The sequence below is a fragment of the Dipodomys merriami genome, unplaced genomic scaffold, assembly GCF_024711535.1.
Source record: "Dipodomys merriami isolate MVZ:Mamm:240054 unplaced genomic scaffold, mDipMer1.0.p SCAF_7, whole genome shotgun sequence".
Lineage (NCBI taxonomy): Eukaryota > Metazoa > Chordata > Mammalia > Rodentia > Heteromyidae > Dipodomys > Dipodomys merriami.
In genome coordinates, this window is record NW_027206290.1 from 68,841,185 (window position 1) to 68,860,282 (window position 19,098).

At 41.5% G+C, this 19,098-nt stretch overlaps 1 protein-coding gene across 1 annotated transcript in view; it reads left to right on the forward strand.

Annotated features, from left to right (window-relative positions):
• Csnk2a1 (casein kinase 2 alpha 1) overlaps positions 1–19,098 on the forward strand; it is a 62,506-nt gene that overhangs the window by 1,097 nt on the left and 42,311 nt on the right. The gene's annotated exons all lie outside the window — the stretch shown is intronic.

A 19,098-nucleotide genomic window follows, 5' to 3' on the forward strand; every position in this document is an offset into this window, starting at 1 on the left:
GAAGTTGGAGATCTCTTTCCCTTTGAAGTGTTGACAGTTTAGGCCAGTGGTTAAGAACTAGATTTCCTAGGGTCAGGGCCATTACTACTTAGCTGTGTGACCAAAATTCTGTAAGCCCCAGTTTTTCTATCTATAAAATGTGGGTGCTGATCATTTTTAGCTCGAAAGTATATAGTAATGAGTAAAGTAATTGAATCAGGTATTTACCACAGTGCCTGATGGTTCCTGCTCAATAGGTTTACTTGTCACAGTTATTAAAAAGGCCAACCTGTATATTTAGGGTTTCTCTGGTTTTTTAGGTAAAGTTTGTCGGGTTTGGCTTCAGAGCTAGTCCTGTGGCTTACAACTGCAATCTTAGCTACTCAGGAGGCTGCCATGTGAGGATTAAGGTTTGAAGCCAGCCTAGGGTAGGGAAGTCAGAGAGACTCAGCTCAATTGACCAGCAAAAAGCAGGAAGTGGAGTATGGCTCTAGAGATAGCGCACTAGCTTTGAGTAAAATAAAGCTGAGAGTGCTCCAGCATTGAGTTCAAACTCCAGTATCAGCTTGTGTGTGTAAACACAAACTGCTTCAGAAATTATTTCTTATAGTTATTGCAGATCATTTGGTTTAACTGGTTTGATAGGCCTGGTGATAACATCCAATGACCAATACTAGTTCTTCTCCCTGGCAGTTTGAAAAGTTCACCTGCTGAAATCTTAGCAGGACAGGTTTGTCCTTCTATGCCTTTCAAGCATTTGGCTTTCATTTGCTATTGGACGATGTGTGACTTCGAAGAAATAAGGAAAAGGCTTTGCTATTTACTTAGATTGATTTTTTTTTTTTTTTTTTTTTTTGTCGGTCGTGGGGCTTGAACTCTGGGCCTGAGTGCTGTCCCTCAGTTCTTCAGCTCAAGACGAGTGCGCTACCACTTGAGCTACAGCGCCACTTCCGGTTTTCTGGTGGTTTATTGGAGATAGGAGTCTCACAGTCTTTCCTGCCTGGGCTGGCTTTGAACCACGATCCTCAGATCTCAGCCTCCTGAGTAGCTAGGATTACAGGCATGAGCCACCAGCGCCCCGGCCGTAGATTGAGTTTTATAGTAATGTCAAAGATAGGTTACCCTATGGCCACCTCCATACTTGTGTCCTCATTTATGAAAAGACAAGGGGAACATGAGGTAATTTTAGAGTTAAGGGGGAATTGTCTTACTTTTTGAGGATGAAACAAGTGGCAGCTACATTTCAATAGTGTGCATTTAGTTCTGTTGCCTACCTACTCTTCCAAGGATTAGGCTTTGAACATACACCTTTATGTTCTCAAAGAAAAAGATTTTCCTTAGCTTGCAAGTCTGTGTTTGCATGTGTGTGTATGTATGTGTGTGTGTGTGTGTGTGCACGCGCATGCGAGTGTGTGTCCCCGTCCAGGTCCTGGAGCTTGAACTCCAGACCCCTGCGCTGTATCCTGAGCTCTTTTGCTCAAGGGTAATGCCCTACCACTTTGAGCCACAGCTCCATTTTTGGTTTTCTGGTGGTTAATTGGAAGTAAAAGTCTCACAGACTTTCCTGCCTGGTCTAGTTCATAACTACAATCCTCAGGTCTGAGTAACTAGGATTATAGGCATGAGCTATCAGTGCCCAAAGTGAATAAGTTTTATTCAACACTCCCACCCATCCCTAGCTTCGCATCAAATAGGCTGGTCTCAGAAGATCAGAAGATACGAAGTAGACCCCAAGTGCCAGCCCCAGCATTACAGGCATGAGCCACCAGCGCCAACTGCCCTTTCCTGCCCCCCCCCATTTCCCCCTCCTTTAATTCTGTAATACTAAAGCAAGTTTTTGCTATTTCTTTTCTTTTTAGTTTAAAACCTTATATGGTGTATGGTGTTTGGGTATGTCACAGGAAAAATGCCACCATACCCCACCCTAGATGTCCATGCTTTAATCTTAGAATCTATAAGTAATGTTAAATGGCAGAAGGAACTTTGGAGATACTTTGAAGTTAAGACTCTTAAAATGTGAAAGGGCTGGGGATATGGCTTAGTGGTAGACTGCTTGCCTTGTATGCGTGAAACCTTGGGTTCCTTAGTATTACATACAGAAAAGCCAGAAGTGGCGCTATGGCTCAAGTGGAAGAGTGCTAGTCTTAGTAAAAGATGCTTGAGGACAATTCCCAAGCCCTGAGTTCAAGCCCCAGGACTGGCCAAAAAAAAAAAAAAAATAGGGAAATTATCCTGGGTTTTCTGGGTAGGCCTTTTTTTTTGGCAGGTCGTGGGGCTTGAACTCTGGGCTTGGGCGCTGTCCTTGCATTCTTCAGCTCAAGGTGAGTGCTCTACCACTTAAGTCACAGCGCCACTTCCGGTTTTCTAGTGGTTTATTGGAGATAAGAGTCTCACGGACTTTCCTGCCTGGGCTGGCATTGAACCGTAATCCTCAGATCTCAGCCTCCTGAGTAGCTAGGATTACAGGAGTGAGCTACCGGCTCCCAGCTTATGAGTCTTTAATAGTGGAAAACTTAAGTAAGCCAGGAGCTGGTACCTCACTCTTGTAATCCTAGCTACTCAGGAGACAGATCTGAGGATCCCTGCTCAAAGCCAGCTGGGTAGGAAAATCTGTGACCTTTTTTTTTTTTTTTGTCAGTCCTGGGGCTTGAACTCTTGGCCAGGGCACTGTCCCTCAGCTCTTCGGCTTAAGGCTAGTGCTCTACCACTTGAACCACAGTGCCACTTCTGGTTGACTGGTGGTTTATTGGAGATAAATGTCTCATGGAGGGCTGGGAACTTGGTTCAGTGGTAGAGTGCTTGCCTTGCATGCATGAGGCCCTGGGTTTGATTCCTCAGCACCACATAAGCAGAAAAAGACAGGAATGCAGTTGTGCCTCAAGTGGTAGGGCACCAGCCTTGAGCTGAAGAGCTGAGGGATAGCGCCCAGGCACAAAGTTCAGGCCCCACAATCCACCAAAAAAAAAAAAAAAAAAGATTCTTACGGACTTTCCTGCCTTGACTGGCTTTGAACCTCAATCCTCAGATCTTAGCCTCCTGAGGATTACAGGGTGAGCCAACCAGCTGTCAGTGAGACTCTTATCTCCAATTAACCACCAGAAAACTGGAAGTGAAGCTGTGGTTCAAAATGGTAGAGCATTATCCTTGAGTGAAAAAGCACAGGGACAGAGCCCAGGCCTTTAATTAAAGCCCCATGAGTAACCAAAAAAAAAAAAAAAAGAACTTTATCCAAATGAATAGAAAGGAGACATCAGATTCAAAGCATGAGGGGATTCCATGGTTTCTGAGAGGGCCACATGGAAAGTATGAAAGTGAATCTGGGCAGCCTCATATCTGACAGACAGCCAGAAAATTGAGACATTTGATCTACAATTTTATCTATTTATTTTTGGTTAGTCATGGGTCTTGAACTCAGGGCCTGGGTACTGCCTTGAAACTCCCCCCCCCCCCCCCCCCCAATCTCAGCCTCCTGAATAAGATTACAGGCTTGAGCCACCTGCACCTGGCCTTGACCTACAATTTGAATGAGCTGGGAGGTAGATTCTGTCCCAGAGTTTCAAGAGGGAATACATCTTCCCAAACACCTTGATTTTGGGTTGAAGTTTCTAAAAGCAGGAAATCTACCAAGCTCACCAGTTAAGACCTACAGAAAATGTGAGATAATAAATTTGTGGTATCATAAGCCTTTGTAGAAATTTGTTATGCCAGCAGTAGAGTACTTGTGTAGATTTTGGAACTGTTACCTGAAAATGGAATGAACGTGGGCAGAGGCTAGAATTTTGAGGCGTATGATAGGACAAAAAAGAGAACTGGAACTGATGGCTAGTAGGAATTTGAATGTTAATGACTGAGATGAAAGTGAAGTGCTTGTTACAGGAAAAGGGATCATTATTACATTGTATCAAATAGGTTTAGAATTCAATGTTGTGGTTGTTTGAAAGGCTGAATTTGAGTGGTAAACTTGGATGTTTTGCAAAGGAGATTTTTCAAGCAAAATGTTGAAGGTACAACCTGATTTATTTGTGGAGTGAACCCCTGTGAAATTCATGCAAAGCCCACTAGACTCCTGGTAGTTTCAGGCCAGCAAAGATAATGCTAGGTGCAGTTGAAAGAGAAAGCAAGAGTAATTATGTTGGACCCTCCAAATTTTATGTATAAGCAAGCTTAGAAAACTACTCACATGTGAATGTGCTGGTTTTCATTAAAAAAAGAAAGGTGACTCAAGTGGAACTGAGCTCAAGGGGGTGGAACTAAAAACTGCAGAGGATTTTTCTTAGGCTATGAAATGGGATGAATTTTTATTTTAAAATTATTTTGGACCTTGTGTCTGTTTCCTCTTCTGTTTCCCCCATTTAAACTAGAATATCTGTAACTGCTACCCAATGCTAGCCCCATCGTCGGATGTTGGCAGCAGATAACTTTTTTACAGGAATTATGCCGTAGGCAGAAAAATCCAGAAGTGGCGCTGTGGCTCAAGTGGTAGAATACTAACCTTGAGCTGAAGAGCTGAGGGACAGTGCCCAGGCCCAGACTTCAGGCCCCACGACTGGCCAAAAAAAAAAAGATATTTGGGAATTTTGAATTGAGAAGTTTTACATGAGAGTTTTGGATTTTGAGTTGATATTGTAGTGGGTGAGAGCTTTGGAAAACTTTGGGTAGGATAAATCCATTTTTTATATGTGAGAGATGTAATTCTTTGAGATCAGAGGTAAGCAGAATGTGCCCTTAATTGGGGTGTGGACAATAATACCTTGGTCTCTGAAATGTGTGTGTTATATGGCAGAAAGAACTTTGTAGGGACTTTTAAGGTTGAGGATCTTGAAATATAAAGATTATTCTGGATTTTCTGAGTGTGTCATGTCTCATAATATATGGCCTTAAAAGAAAAAAAGTTGGGGCTGGAAAGGTGGCTCAATGGTAGAGTGCTTGCCTTGCATGCATGAGGCCCTGGGTTCAATTCCTCAGCACCACATAAACAGAAAAGGCGGGAAGTGGCACGTGGCTAAAGTGGTCGAGTGGCTAAAGTGGTCGAGCGCTAGCCTTGAGCTGAAGAGTTCAGGGACAGCTCCCAGGCCAAGTTCAAGCCCCATGACCGACAAAACAAAAGAAAAAAAAGTTCTCTGTCTGAAGTCAGAAGAGCTTTGAAGCCTGAGAAGGATTCAACCTGCTATTCTTTTAAGTTTTTTTTTTTAATTGTGAAAATACCGTACAGAGGGGTTACAATTACATGAGCAAGGTAATGAGTACATTTCTTATCAAGCATTGTTGCCTCCTCCTTTGTTTCCCCTTACCATCCCTGCCCTCCTTCCCAACCCCCCGCCCAACCTGCTATTCTTGGAGGGGGATCCATGGAAACTGTAAATGCACAGTGTCTAGAAGCAAAGGTCAGGCAAAGGAACGAAGACTTCAGTCTTACACCATAAGGAACTAAATTTGACCAGTAGCTTGAATGATCAGGAAGAATATTTTCCCTCAAGAGTTTCCAGCAAGAAATCCACCTTGATACCAGCTAAGACCAACCCGCCCTCTGGCCTGTAGAAATGGAGATGTTAAATTTGTGTTGTTTTGTTTATGATCATTTGTTTTGACAACAAGAGAAAACTAATAACTGGTTTTTGCTGGTTTTATTTCAGAATCTGGGGGATTTTCTAGAGAACAAAAGCAGCAAAGATTATTCTGTAAAGTGATTTGGTCTTGGAAGACTTCACAGAAAATTGGTGTTGAATGGATCCTATGCTTTTTCCTTGGTGTTTAAATATTTCTCACTGTCTTTAGATGTAGTTTGAAGGGCCTAGATAAAACATTTTTAATCACTAAAGTAGTATGTTTTTGTAAACTTTTTAGCCATTTTTTATATTTTAGGACATACATTTTTGTAAATTGATGGGTTATATAGTTGTCTGTTTGCTCTCTAATGTCTTCCACTCTTCCCCAGTCCAAAGATGTGAGATCTTTTTTTCTGTCATTGTCATTTGAGGTTGAGACAAATTTAGTAATTGTACCTACAGAATGAAGTTATCTAGCTTTTAAGAAAGGTCATTTTAGTCAGGTACCAGTCGCTCATGCCTGTAATCCTAGCTACTCAGGAGGCTAAGATCTGAGGATCACAGTTTGAAGCCAGAGCAGGCAGAAAAGTTAACTGGAACCAAGAATCTCTAGTTAACCACTAAAAAGCTAGAAGTGGAAGTGTGAAGTGGCAGAGTTCTAGCCAGGAGCAAAAAAAAAAAAAAAAAAGGAAAGACGACCTTAGTGATAGAGACCAGGCTCTTAAGTTCATGACCCAAGACTAGCATGTTCACATAGAAAAGTATATTTTTGTGTTTGTTCTTTGTATCCTATTGATTGGGTTCATAAAATGTGGTCTAATTCAACTTAAGTCAGGGCATGGTGGGAATAAGACTTTATTTTCATTTCCTGAGTAGGAAAATGACAAAAGTCGGCATTTTAGAGTATGAAGGACTTTTAAGATTATCTGTTTGTCAAGTTTAAGATTATCTGTTTGTCAAGCACTGGTGGCTCACACCTGTAATCCTAGCTACTCAGGAGGCTGTGATCTAAGGATCATGGTTCAAAGCCAGCCCTGCTTAGGAACAGCATCCAGACCCAGAGTTCCAGCCCTATAACCAATCAAAAAAAAAATTTTTTTTTTTATCTGTTTAGGCTATCTGAAAGTTAAATGGGCAATCAAGATACTGTATTTCTAGAGCTGGCTGAATGATTGTAGTTTTAGGCAATGTAAGTCTATACCTCTAGCTCTATTAGCTCTGGTTATTTTTAAGATAGAGTCTTGCTTTTTGTCTGGCCCAGCCTGAACTGTGATCCTTCTATTTTATGCTTTTCCAAATAGCTTGAATGATAGGTGTGTACCACTATGTTCATATATTGGGTGGATGGATGGGGAGAGTGTCTCATCAATTCTCCCCTTCTAATCATTCCAATCTCTGCCTCCCAGGTAGCTGGGGTGGGAACCACCCATGCCTGCTCTTTAGCTGTTTCTTAATAGAGAGAAATCTAGGCCAGCTAGTTTTTCAAATGAAGAAATTCCTATAGGATTATTAAGGAAAATTGTCTTCTGTCATTGCAGCAGGATATGTTTGCATTGCGTTATAGATAAAAATATTGTGTGCTCCAGAATAAAACTCAACAAACATAGTTGCTGACCAAGCATATTCTTTTGTATTAGAGAAATCAAGGATTGAGTTTTTTAAAGTTTGGGTAAAAGATTTCACAGTATTACAAGATGCATTAAGAGTGGAATTTCACTGGTTTCTACAAATTTTGTGTTTCGGCCTTATACATTTAAAAAAATTTACTTAGCAACAGTTGCCATGGAGGGCAGTCTTTTTTTACATTAGTGGTGATGTTTTCTTTCATAGAAAGTGTTATTTGAAGTGAAGATGTTAAGGTTAAATACCAGAGCTAGATTACTCTTTTTCTTTTTTTCTTTTTTTGTCAGTCCTGGGGCTTGAAATCAGGACCTGGGCACTGTCCCTTAGCATCTTTTGTTCAAGGCTAGCACTTTACCACTTGCACCAGGGCACCACTTCCAACTTTTTCCAGTTTATGTGGTACTGAGGAATTGAACCCAGAGTTTCATGCATGCTAGGCAAGCACTCTACCACTAAGCTATACTCCCAGCCCTAGATTAATGTTGTATAATTTTGTATGGCCTTATGTCTGACTTCTGCTTTCTATTTTCTTTTTTGGCCAGTCCTGGGGTTTGAACTCAGGGCTTAGGGACTATCCCTGAGCCTCTTTGTACCCAAGGCTAGTGCTGTACCACTTGCTGTACCACTTGAGCCACAATGCCACTTCTGGCTTTTTCTGAGTAGTGTATTGCAAATAAGAGTCTCACAGACTTGTCTGCCCAGGCTGGCTTCAAACCAGGATTTTTAGATCTCAGCCTTAAGAACAGCTAGGATTACAGGCATGAGCCACCAATATCTGGCTTCTGTTATTTTCTTAAAATTTTCTTGTCTTGTGGGCTGTTCTGATTTTTATTAGCTGAAACATTTTAGTCTACTTGGAATAGTGGCATTTTTCTAGTATGACTAATACTCTAATGGGCATTTCTCAATTTAGCTATTTCATTAATGTTCTATAAATTTTAAGAAAACCATCCTGTTAAAAATGGAGTTACATGTTTGTAATCCATCACTTGGGAGGCTGGAGATGAAGGATGAGGAGTTCCAAGACAGCCTGGGGTACATAGTGAGACCCTACCTTAAAAAATGGGCAAAGCTGAGCATGGTGGCCTGAAGCACCTTCCTTGTCCCTTTAAAAAAGTGTGTGTGTGGGGGGGGGGGGGAGACCTGTCTACCCAAACAAAAGAGTAAATGCTTTTCATGAAAAATTGTGTGGTATGAAATGAGAAAGTATCAAATAACCATTTGGGGCTGTTGAGTTTATAACCAGTCAATCACTGTTGCCAGGTGCCAGTGGCCCACACCTGTTAGCTACTCAGGAGGCTGAGATCTGAGGATTCAGGTTCACCAGCCCATTCAGGAAAGTCCATAAGACTCATCTCCAGTTAACCACCAAAAAGCCAGAAGTAGATCTGTGGCTCAAGTGGTAGAGCACCAACCGTAAGCAAAAAAACTAAATAAATAAAATAAATAAATAAATGAAGGTACAGTGCTCAGGCTAAGCCCTAGTACTAGCACCAATACAAATTGGTTCAGCAACCCCAGAATTATTGCTACATTTCATTTCAGTTGTTTCTGTATCACAGGCCTCCAGATTGTTCATCCCTTAAGCTCACAATAGAGTTATAGTAGATACATCATGCCACAACTTGGTAGCTTTTGGTCTTCTGTTTATTTGTTTACTTATGTTTTTGTTAATCATGAGGTTGAACTCAGGGACTGATGCTGTCCCTCAGCTCTTTTTGCTCAAGGCTAGCACTCTACCACTTTTTGAGACACAGTACCACTTACGGTTTTCTGGTGGTTAATTGGAGATGAGTCTCATGGACTTTGCCTACCCATCATCAGATCTCAGCCTCCTGAGTAGCAAGGATTATAGGTGTGAACCAGAGGTGCCCTGCATTCTCAGTGTTCTTATGAAAACTTTTTTTCTTTGTATTTTACATATAATTTCTAAGAAATCAGTTATTGTAATTAAGGGGTAAAAACTGAAGTCGGATTTAGAATAACCTGAAATTGTTAGCTGGGAAATGAAGTCAGCAGCGTGTTGGGAAAGAACTCTACCGTTTGATTGAGAGTTGAAAGAAAGTTAACCTCTCTACCCTGGGTTTTCCTCATCTCTGCAATTGGGGTAAAAACTGCCCTGAGGAACTTACTAATTAATCTTCAGTTTCTTCATCTGTAAAATGAGATTTGGTAGCTCCTAACTTTAGAGAATTCTTGGGTAGATGAATAACAGAAGCACAAGTTAATATTATTATCTCAGGATTACTGTGAGGATATAAGGAGATAATGTATAAAGTACTTAGCTTGACTAACACTAGTTTTTTGCCTTCCCTGTTGGTGGAGGTAATGTGTATTTTGCTGTTGCTATCTCTTTATTTCTTCTGCCAAGTTGTTTTTTGTTCTTTTGTTTTTTAATGAGACTTTTAACTTGTACTACTTGTTTCTGGTATGTCTTGTTGGGTGGGTGAGGTACTGCATTAGGAGTGGTTCATTATGTAAGTCACTCTCAATGTAGATTGCCTCAATTGCTCAGGTACACTATATATTGTGAAGAGTGTGGTTACTAGTCTTGGTGAATCTAGCTAGTATTCTCTTGCTTCTAGATAATGGTAGTCAGACTCAGTAAAATTTTTATGTTTACTTATGTATGGACATGTGGACATAGATTAAAGATCTTAGTGATGCTGTAATCACAGTTTGGGAATTACTCAAAATTGTGTGTTGGAGATGTGTTTGGAGGAGGATTCTTTCTGTATTATATCATCTCTGTCCTGCTCTCTCAGTTAATCCACTGACTGGCTTTCATGTTTTTGTATGCATTTTGTGGTACTCTGGTTTGAACCCAAGATGCTTATTTATTTAGACTCTCTACAGTTGAATTATCTTTACTCTGTATTCTTTTTTTTTTTGGTAGGGGAGGGGGCGTGTTGTGGAGCCTGAACTCTGGGCTTGGGCACTGCCCTCAGCTCTTCAGCTCAAGGCTAGTGCTCTACCACTTGAGCCACAATGCCACTTCCATGAACTCTTACCTCCAATGAATCACCAGAAAACTGGATGTAGAGCTGTGGCACAAAATAGTAGATCACTAGCCTTGATCCCAAAAGCTCAGGGACAGTGCCCAGGCCCTGAGTTCAAGCCCCAGGACTGATTAAAAAAAAAAAAAAAGCTGTAAGCCAGGCACCAGTGTGATCTGAGGATCATGGTTCAAAGCCAGTCTGGGCAAGAAGGTCTGTGAGACTCTTTTTTTTTTTTTGGGGGGGGGGGTCCAGTCGTGGGGCCTGAACTCTGGGCCTGGGCACTGTCCCTCAGCTCTTCAGCTCAAGGCTAGCGGTCTACCACTTGAGCCACAATGCCACTTCCGGCTTTTTTCTTTTTGCTTACGGGGTGCTGAGGAATCAAACCCAGGGCCTCATGCATGCAAGGCAAGCGCTCTACCTCTGAGCCACCTTCCCAGCCCCCATGTGTTAGACTCTTATTTCCAATAAACCACTAGAAAACCAGAAGTGATGCTGTAGTGTGAGTGGTAGAATGCTACCCTTGAGCTGAAGAGCTTAGAGACAGTGCCCAGGCCCCAGAGTTCAAGCCCCATGATCATCCCAAGAAAGAAAAAAAGTTATGTATTTATAATTGTACTGAGTAACTATAAATGAGCCATCTGTGTTGGGATTGCTCTCATCTTTAAGTTAATATATATTTTTGGTAGTACTTGGATTTGAATTTAGGGTCTTGAACTTACTAGACAAGTGCTCAATACATCCTGAGCCTTTTTCTCTCTTTTCCTACCCTCCCTCCCTCCCTTCCTTCCTTTTTAGTATACATTAGTTATATGGGTGGATTTCATGACATTTTCATGTATGTTGTAATATATTCCACTCAGTCTCACTTCCTCTATCACTTTCCCTACCCTGTTTTTTAAACCAATTAGAGTATTGTTCCATTTTGGTACATGCAGACAATCTGCTTCAGCCATATTCTCTTGATCTTGTTAGCCCAGCTTGTTTCTCTTTCCCTGCCCCCCCAACTTCCTAAGGATCAACAACTTTCATTGAGCTTCTTTATGGTGTTTTATAGTTGCTGGGTATCTCAAAATTATTCACTCTTTTTTTCTTTTCTCTCCTAAGCAGTCCCTTAGTTAGATTCATGTTCTCTTGTTTATCCATATATATGTAATTATGTATACAAGCTTGATACATATGTCCGTAAATATGTATGTGTTTTATGTCTGGTTTCCATATATGAGTGAAAGATATCTTGTTTTTTGAGCTTGTTTTGCTCAATATGGTGTCCTCCAGTTCCATACATTGTCATCCAGATGACATGGTTTCATTATCTGTTATTGGTAATTTTAAAGTTGTGCATTAACGAACTATTTGCATTGATGGTGTTCTTTTAAACAAGAAAAACAAGATATTATTGCCTATTAATTAAAATGTAAGTATTCAAACATGTACTTTCTATATAATTTGTGAGACTGTCAGTATCAAATAAAATACTTTCATCACTGTTCATTTGCTTTCCTGACCAGTCATTTTTCCTTCCAAAAGTTGCAAGTGATGCTTTTGAGGTAGTGATGAATTTTCAAATATCACAGCTAAGGTACCACTCATTTGCTATGTGTACGCTCCTGTTACATGTAGGTTTATTTTTCATGTCCATCCATTAAGACAGTTTTTGGAAAACATTTACCAGATAATCTTTCTCAAAAGTCACTTGGAAAATTTCTCATACAGAGTTGGGTGTCGGTGGCTCACGCCTGTAATCCTAGCTACTCAGGAGGCTGAAATCTGAGTATCAAGGTTCAAAACCAGCCCTGGCAGAAAAGTCTGTGAGACTCTTATCTCCAATAAACCACCAGGAAACCAGCAGTGGCACTGTTGCTCAAGCGCTAGCATTGAGCTGAGGAGCTGAGGGATAGCTCCCAGGCCCAGAATTCAAGCCCCATGACTGACCTAAATAAATAAATAATTCATACAGTTCTGTTTTGGTGACCATCTCATTCAGGTAAGAGAATGATGATGTTCCTGTGTGCCAGTGGCTCATGCTTTCAATATTTGCTATTCCAAAGGCTGAGATCTGAGGATCATGCTACGAGCCAGCCTGAGCAGAAAAATCCATGAGACTCCATCTAATTAACCAGCAGAAGGTTGGACTAGAGGCATAATTGAAGTGGTAGAGCACCAGCCTTGAGTAAGAAAGCAGAACAAGAATGTGAGACCCTATGTTCAAGCTCTGATAACTAGTACATGCACAGGCACGTACACACACGTATGCAAACAAATGAAGCGACTCCACTTTCTGCACCTTGCCTGTAGAACTCTGGAAGTGTAGTGAATTTAGTAAAGACCTATATAGGTATTAAATAAATCTGGGCTTAAATTTGTCTTCCAGCTAGTAATCTCTGGTTTTTGGCAGGTTTTTTGTTACTGTTTTTTAATTTTTACCAGTCTTGGGGTTTGAAGACTAGTGTCTACCACTGGAGTCACAGCCCCACTTCTGTTTTTTGTTTTTTTTTGGTAATTAATTGGACATAAGTGTCTTAGGGACGCTTCAAACAGTGATCCTCAGATCACTCAGCCAGTTAGGCTGGTTTCAAACAGTGATCCTCAGATCTCAGTCTCCTGAGTAGCTATGATTACAGGTGTGAGCCACCCACATCCAGCCTTCTGGCAGTTTTATTAACTGCTGAACCTGTTGACTTATATTGTAGAGTACGCCTCTCATTTTGTGGCTAGTTTTTTTTTGTGGGGGGGGCGGGGGAGGGAGGGTTTGGGTCCGGTTGTGGGGCCTGAACTCTGGGCCGGGACGCTGTCCCTCAGCTCTTCAGCTCAAGGCTAGTGCTCTACCACTTAAGCCACAGCGCCACTTCCAGCTTTTTTCTTTCTTTTTTTTTTTTTTTTGCCAGTCGTGGGGCCCGAACTCTGGGCCTGGGCACTGTCCCTCAGCTCTTCAGCTCAAGGCTAGTGCTCTACCACTTGAGCCACAGCGCCACTTCCAGCTTTTTTCTGCTTATGTGGTGCTGAGGAATTGAACCCAGGGCCTCATGCATGCAAGGCAAGCACTCTACCACTGAGCCACCTTCCCAGCCCCAGCTTTTTTCTTTTTGCTTATGTGGTGCTGAGGAAGCACTCTCTCTACCACTGAGCCACCTTCCCAGCCCTTGTGGCTAGTTTTGAGAGAAACATTCGAATGGTAGCTGTAATTAGTGCAGACATGATGCTGGCTTTTGCTTTAGATTACTGTAGGTCCCTAATTTTCCATCTTTAGGTTTCAGATGATGGTACCAGTGGAGTAAGGTTTTGCATTGTGACTTTGTTTTGCTTGATTGTATGGTGTGAAGATGGGGAAAATGAAATTCACACAGAGAGATCAAAAGTGTTTTTGTTTTTGTTTTTTGTTTTGCTATACTTATTTGTCTTGTGTTAGAAATGCCAGTGTTTTTGTTGGCTTTTAGAACAAGAATGTATCTTTTGTAGATGGCAATAAAAGCAGAAGATCCTAGTGGTATGTTTAGGATTATAATCTCCTAAACTTGAATGTACTACTGACTTATACAGGCAGCAACTTCATAAATTACTGGTATTGTGTGTAGATTTTCTTTTTAAAAATTAGCTTCAAATAATTGTACAAGGGAGTGTCAGTTTAATGTGTGTACAGTGCTTCTTTTTTCTTTCTTTCTTTCTTTCTTTTTTTTTTTGTTGGCTGTGGGGCCTGAACTCTGGGCCTGGGCGCTGTCCCTCAGCTCAAAGCACTGGAGCCACAGCTCAACTTCCGGTTTTCTGGTGATTAATTGGAGATAAGTCTCACTCACTTTGAACAATGATTCTCAGATCTCAGCCTCCTGAGTATCTAGGATTACAGGCGTGAGCCATCGGCGCCTGGCTGTACAGTGCTTCTTGATCAGAGCTTCCCCTTTATTTTGTCTTCTCCCCTCCCCACCCCCTTGCCTGTTTTGTTAAGACAGGCTCTTCTATTTTAGCATAGGCTGACCTCTTAATCAAAATCCTCCTACCTCCATCTTCTGAGTTGCTGGGATCATAGGGGCATGTCATCATGGCCAGATTGATAAAAATTACTGTTCAATTGAGGCAGGGTTTCACTTATAGTCTAGGCCAGTTTTGAACTTGAGATCTTGTCTCAGACTCCTCAAGTGTTGAGATTAAGGGTATGTATTAACAACATATCTACTTTATGAAAATTCTCTGGGGATTGAACCCAGGGCCTTATGTGCTGCTAGGCAAGTATTACCACTTAAACTACATACCTAGCTTTAAAGCAAAATTTTTTATTTATCTATTGGTGGAGCTGGAGATCAAACCCAGGGTCTTGTGTGCATGTTAGGAAAATTCCATACCATTGAACTGTATATCCAGCTGTTACGAATATTTAAAATAGGAATTTATATCTTTAACAGACTTGGAGGGGTGACCTAATGTGCACATGCAGTATTGGGATTTGAAGGTCAAAGAAAAAGGAACTGCCTCTTTTATAGTCCCTCCTCCCTTTGTGAGTGTGTGCCTGAGTGTCCTGGTCCTGGAACTTGAGCTCAGGGTCTGGGTTCTGTCTCTGAGCTTTTGTGGTCAAGACCAGCACTCTGCTACTTGAGCCACAAAGCTCCACTGTCAGCTTTTTTTTTTTTTTTTTTTGGTGGTTAATTGGAGATAAAAATCTCATGGACTTTCCTGCCTAGGCTGGTTTTGAACCAAGATCCTCAGATCTCAGCCTCCTAAATAGCTAGGATTACAGGTATGAACTACCTGCTCCTAGCTCCTTCCCCCTCACCTCTTCTTTTAAACAGTGTTGTATTCAGTATACACTATGTGGAAAATAAACTATGCAATTGTGGATAAGAACAGAAGTGGGAAGCTTGGGGAGTAGGGGGAGAGCAAAGGAAGAGATGAAATTGTCCAAAAAAGAAATGTACTCATTTGACTTGTGAAATGGTAACTCCTCTGTACAACACCTTAACACTAAAAATAAAATTATAAATATCGAACTGTGGTTTAAGTGGTAGAGAGCACCAGCGTTGAGCAAAAATCTCTGGGCCTGGGTGCTGTCCCTCAGCTCTTCAGCTCAAGGCCAGTGCTCTACCACCTGAGCCACAGAGCCACTTCTGGTTTTCTGGTGGTTAATTGGAGGTAAGAGTCTTACAGACTTTCCAGCCCGGGCTGGCTTTGAACTGTGATTCTCAGATCTCAGCTAGGATTACAGACCTGAGCTACTGGCCCCCATCTAAGACCATTATTTACGCAGTATTTTTTGCTCTTTTGTTAGTACTGGGGATTAAAGTCAAGGTCCTTAACATTACAGGCAGGCACCATAACACTGGAGCCATGTCTCTAGCCCACATGATTCTAGTTTGATAAGTGAGAATATTTGTTCTGGGGCATGGTAGTGTTCCCCCCCTCCCATTGTGGGGCTTGAACTCAGGGCCTGGGCCCTATCCCTGAGCTCTTTGCTCAAAGCTAGTACTCTACCACTTTGAGCCACAGTGCCATTTCTGGTTTTCTGGTAGTTAACTGGAAATAAGAAACTCATGGACTTCCGCCCCAGGCTGGCTTTGAACTGTGATCCTCAGACCTTAGTCTCCTGCATGCTAGGATTACAGGCCTGAGCCACCAGCACCCAACTAAATAAATGTCCTTTTTTTTTTCCTTTCTTTTCTTTTTTGGTACTGGGGATTGAACCCAGAATGTTGTACTTGCTAAGAAAGTGTTTTCCCATTGAGCTACATTTCAGCCAGTGGTAGTGATTTTGAATTCAGCAAATAGGCAGGCCCTCTACCCCTTAGCCATACCTCTAGGAGCACCTTGAATTGAGTCAGGGAAATAGTCAGTATAAAGTATGTGTGTGTGTGGGGGGGTGTATTTTATTTTATAATTGGCCTTTTTTTTTGGTGATCTCCAGAAGAAACTATTACATATTATATTTCTAGACTATACTTGACAGCTGAAAAGGGTGATTAGCTCTTAAAATAAGGGCAGTTGTGACATGGTTTTCTTACCCTAATGTACAGATTTTTGACCACCCAGGTCAGGATTTCCTCAACTTAAAGCAGAATATCTCAGCCAGCATATTGTGTTGGAGTTTAATAAGTGTACTGAGATGCTGGTCCTCCCAAACCTCTGTACACATGTATACTGTATAGTAAATTCAAGCCAGTGACCTTAGGTCTGGAGCATTCTTCATCATTTCCCCCCAGAATGACATTTCTGGTTTAGAAAAGGAATCCCTTCTCCTTAAATAAGTTACTTTCTACATTTTACCTCCCCCCCCCCCCCCCCCCCCCGTCCCCCGCCTGGCCCCGCCCCTGCCTCGTGCCCCTGACTTGAAATCAGGGCCTAGGCACTGTCCCTGAGCTTCTTTTGCTCAAGGCTAGCACTCTACCACTTGAACCACAGTGTGACTTCTAGCTTGTTCTGTTTATGTTGTACTGAGGAATTGAACCCAGGGCTTCATTGCTAGGCAAGCACTCTACCACTAAGCCATAATTTTACCTTTTTTCAAGGCATATATTTTAAAATGTTAGACTAAATAATTAAGATTGGATACTTAGGAAGAATTTCAGATTTTCCTATTTGTGGTGCTGGAGATCCTAATGTGGTCTTTTTTTCTTTCCTAATTTGGTCTTGAGCATACAAATTATTTTGTTTTGGGATGTACTGTGGTTTAAACTGAGGGTCTCATGCTTGCTAGGCAGGTGCTCCTACCACTTGAACCACATTCTCAAGTCTTAGTATTTTCTTAAAGCAGTAAAGTGAAGCAAAGTAAAGTTAGCTTCTATAAAAGTTACCCTCAGCTGACTAACTCTGAGTGTCACTGTTTCTTTTCTGAAGCTGACATTTTGTAATTATTAATCAGATTTGAGGTTCACACTGGAATATAGCTTCAAGCCTACGCTACATTGTCTTTCTCTTCCTTTGACGAAAGAATGAAATGTACTAAGTATGAATAATTAATTTTTACTTTATGTAAATTACCAAATTAATCTGTTTAAATGGAACAGCATTAAAAATGTCCATTTCCAGGCTAGGTGTGTAGCTCTTAGAAGAGCATAAACTTAGCCTGTACAGGTGTTGAGTTGCATCACCTAAACATACAAAACATTATATTGCACAAAATATAAAATTAATACATTTACATACTTAGTGGAAAACAAGAACGGATCACTGAAAGGGCTTTAGGAGTCAGCAGTAAGATATGAAAAATGAAGTTGTTCAGGCTTATAAGTGGCATTTCTAGTGGGTATGATTTTTTTTTTTTTTAAATCAAGGCTGGTGCTGTATCACTTTGAGCCATAGCTCCTGGACTTTACTACCCAAGCTTGCTTCAAGCTGTGATCCTCATATATCAATCAGTCTCTTGAATAGCTAGGTGTAAGCCACCTGCACTTAACTTTATCCCATCTGGTTGTTGTCAGTGCAAGAGTGAATAATTCGTTACTACTATACAGACAGGTCTACCAATCTCCTTTCCTTTGAAAATTAATTTAAACTGTTACCTTAATAAATACTTATGAAAAATTTAAGCCGGTAGCTCATGCCTTGTAGTCCTAACTACTAAGGAGACAGATCTGAGGATTGTGGTTCAGTGCCAGCCTGGGCAGGAATGTCTGTGTAACTCTTATCTCCAATAAACCACTCAAAAAGTTGGAGGTGAAGCTGTAGCTCAAGTGGTAAGAGTGCTAGACCTGAACAAAAAAGCTCAAAGAAAGCACTTAGGCCCGGAGTTCAAGTCCTAGGACACACACACACACACACACACACACACACACACACGCATGCACGCGCGCACATACGCATGCACGCGCGCACACACGCGCACGCACACACACACACGGCTCTTAAGCTAAATCATACATTATATTAATCATGCATTATATTTATCATGCATTATATTTTTCTAAGTTTTGTGAGTACGTGCACAGTGTGTGTGTGTGTGTGTGTGTGTGTGTGTGTGTGTTTGAGTGTTTGATTTGGGGTTTGGTTTTGTGCTGATACTGGAGCTTAAACTCAGCACAATTCTGGAGGTTGTACTTTACAATTTAAAAAAAATTTTTTTTTGTTGTTGTTGTTTTTTTGGGTCCGGTCGTGGGCCTGAACTCTAGGCCTGGGTGCTGTCCCTCAGCTCTTCAGCTCAAGGCTAGTGCTCTACCACTTGAGCCACAGCACCACTTCCGGCTTTTTTCTTTTTGCTTATGTGGTGCTAAGGAATCGAACCCAGGGCCTCAGGCATGCAAGGCAAGTGCTCTACCACTGAGCCACCTTCCCAGCCCCACATTTTTTTAAAATTTTTAATTTTTATTTTTGTCGGTTGTGGGGCTTGGACTCTGGGCTTGGGTGCTGTCCCTGCGCTCTTCAGCTTAACGCGAACACTCTACTTGAGCCACAGTGCCACTTCCAGTTTTTTAGTGGTTTATTGGAGATCAGAGTCTCACAGACATTCTTGCCTGGGCTGGCTTTGAACCATGATCCTCAGATCTCAGCCTCCTGAGTAGCTAGGATTACAGGCATGAGTCACTGGCGCCTGGCTTTTTTTTTTTTTTTTAATTTTTAAGTAGTTGTACAAAGGACTTACCATCCAGCAAATCAGTTTATAGGTACAATGCATCTTTAACTATGTCACTCCTTTCATCTTTTCCCCCATCCCAATACAGTTTATTTTTTGTATGTGTTTGAGTTGTGTGCAGATCCTGGGGTTGAGCTCAAGGCTGGGTGCTGTCCCTGCTGTCCCTGAGGTTTGATTTTGTTTTGCTTTTGTTAGCACTTTACTACTTGAGTCACAGCTCTACTTCTGGCTTTTTTTGGGTTAATAGGAGATGAGAGTCTCATGGACCTTCCTGCCCTTGCTGGCTTCAAATTCGATCCTCAGATCTCAGCCTCCTGAGTAGCTAGCATTATAGGCATGAGCCACCAGCATCTGCCCAGTACAATTTCTAGTTTTAGTGTTTTTCACCTAATTGGTTCCGATG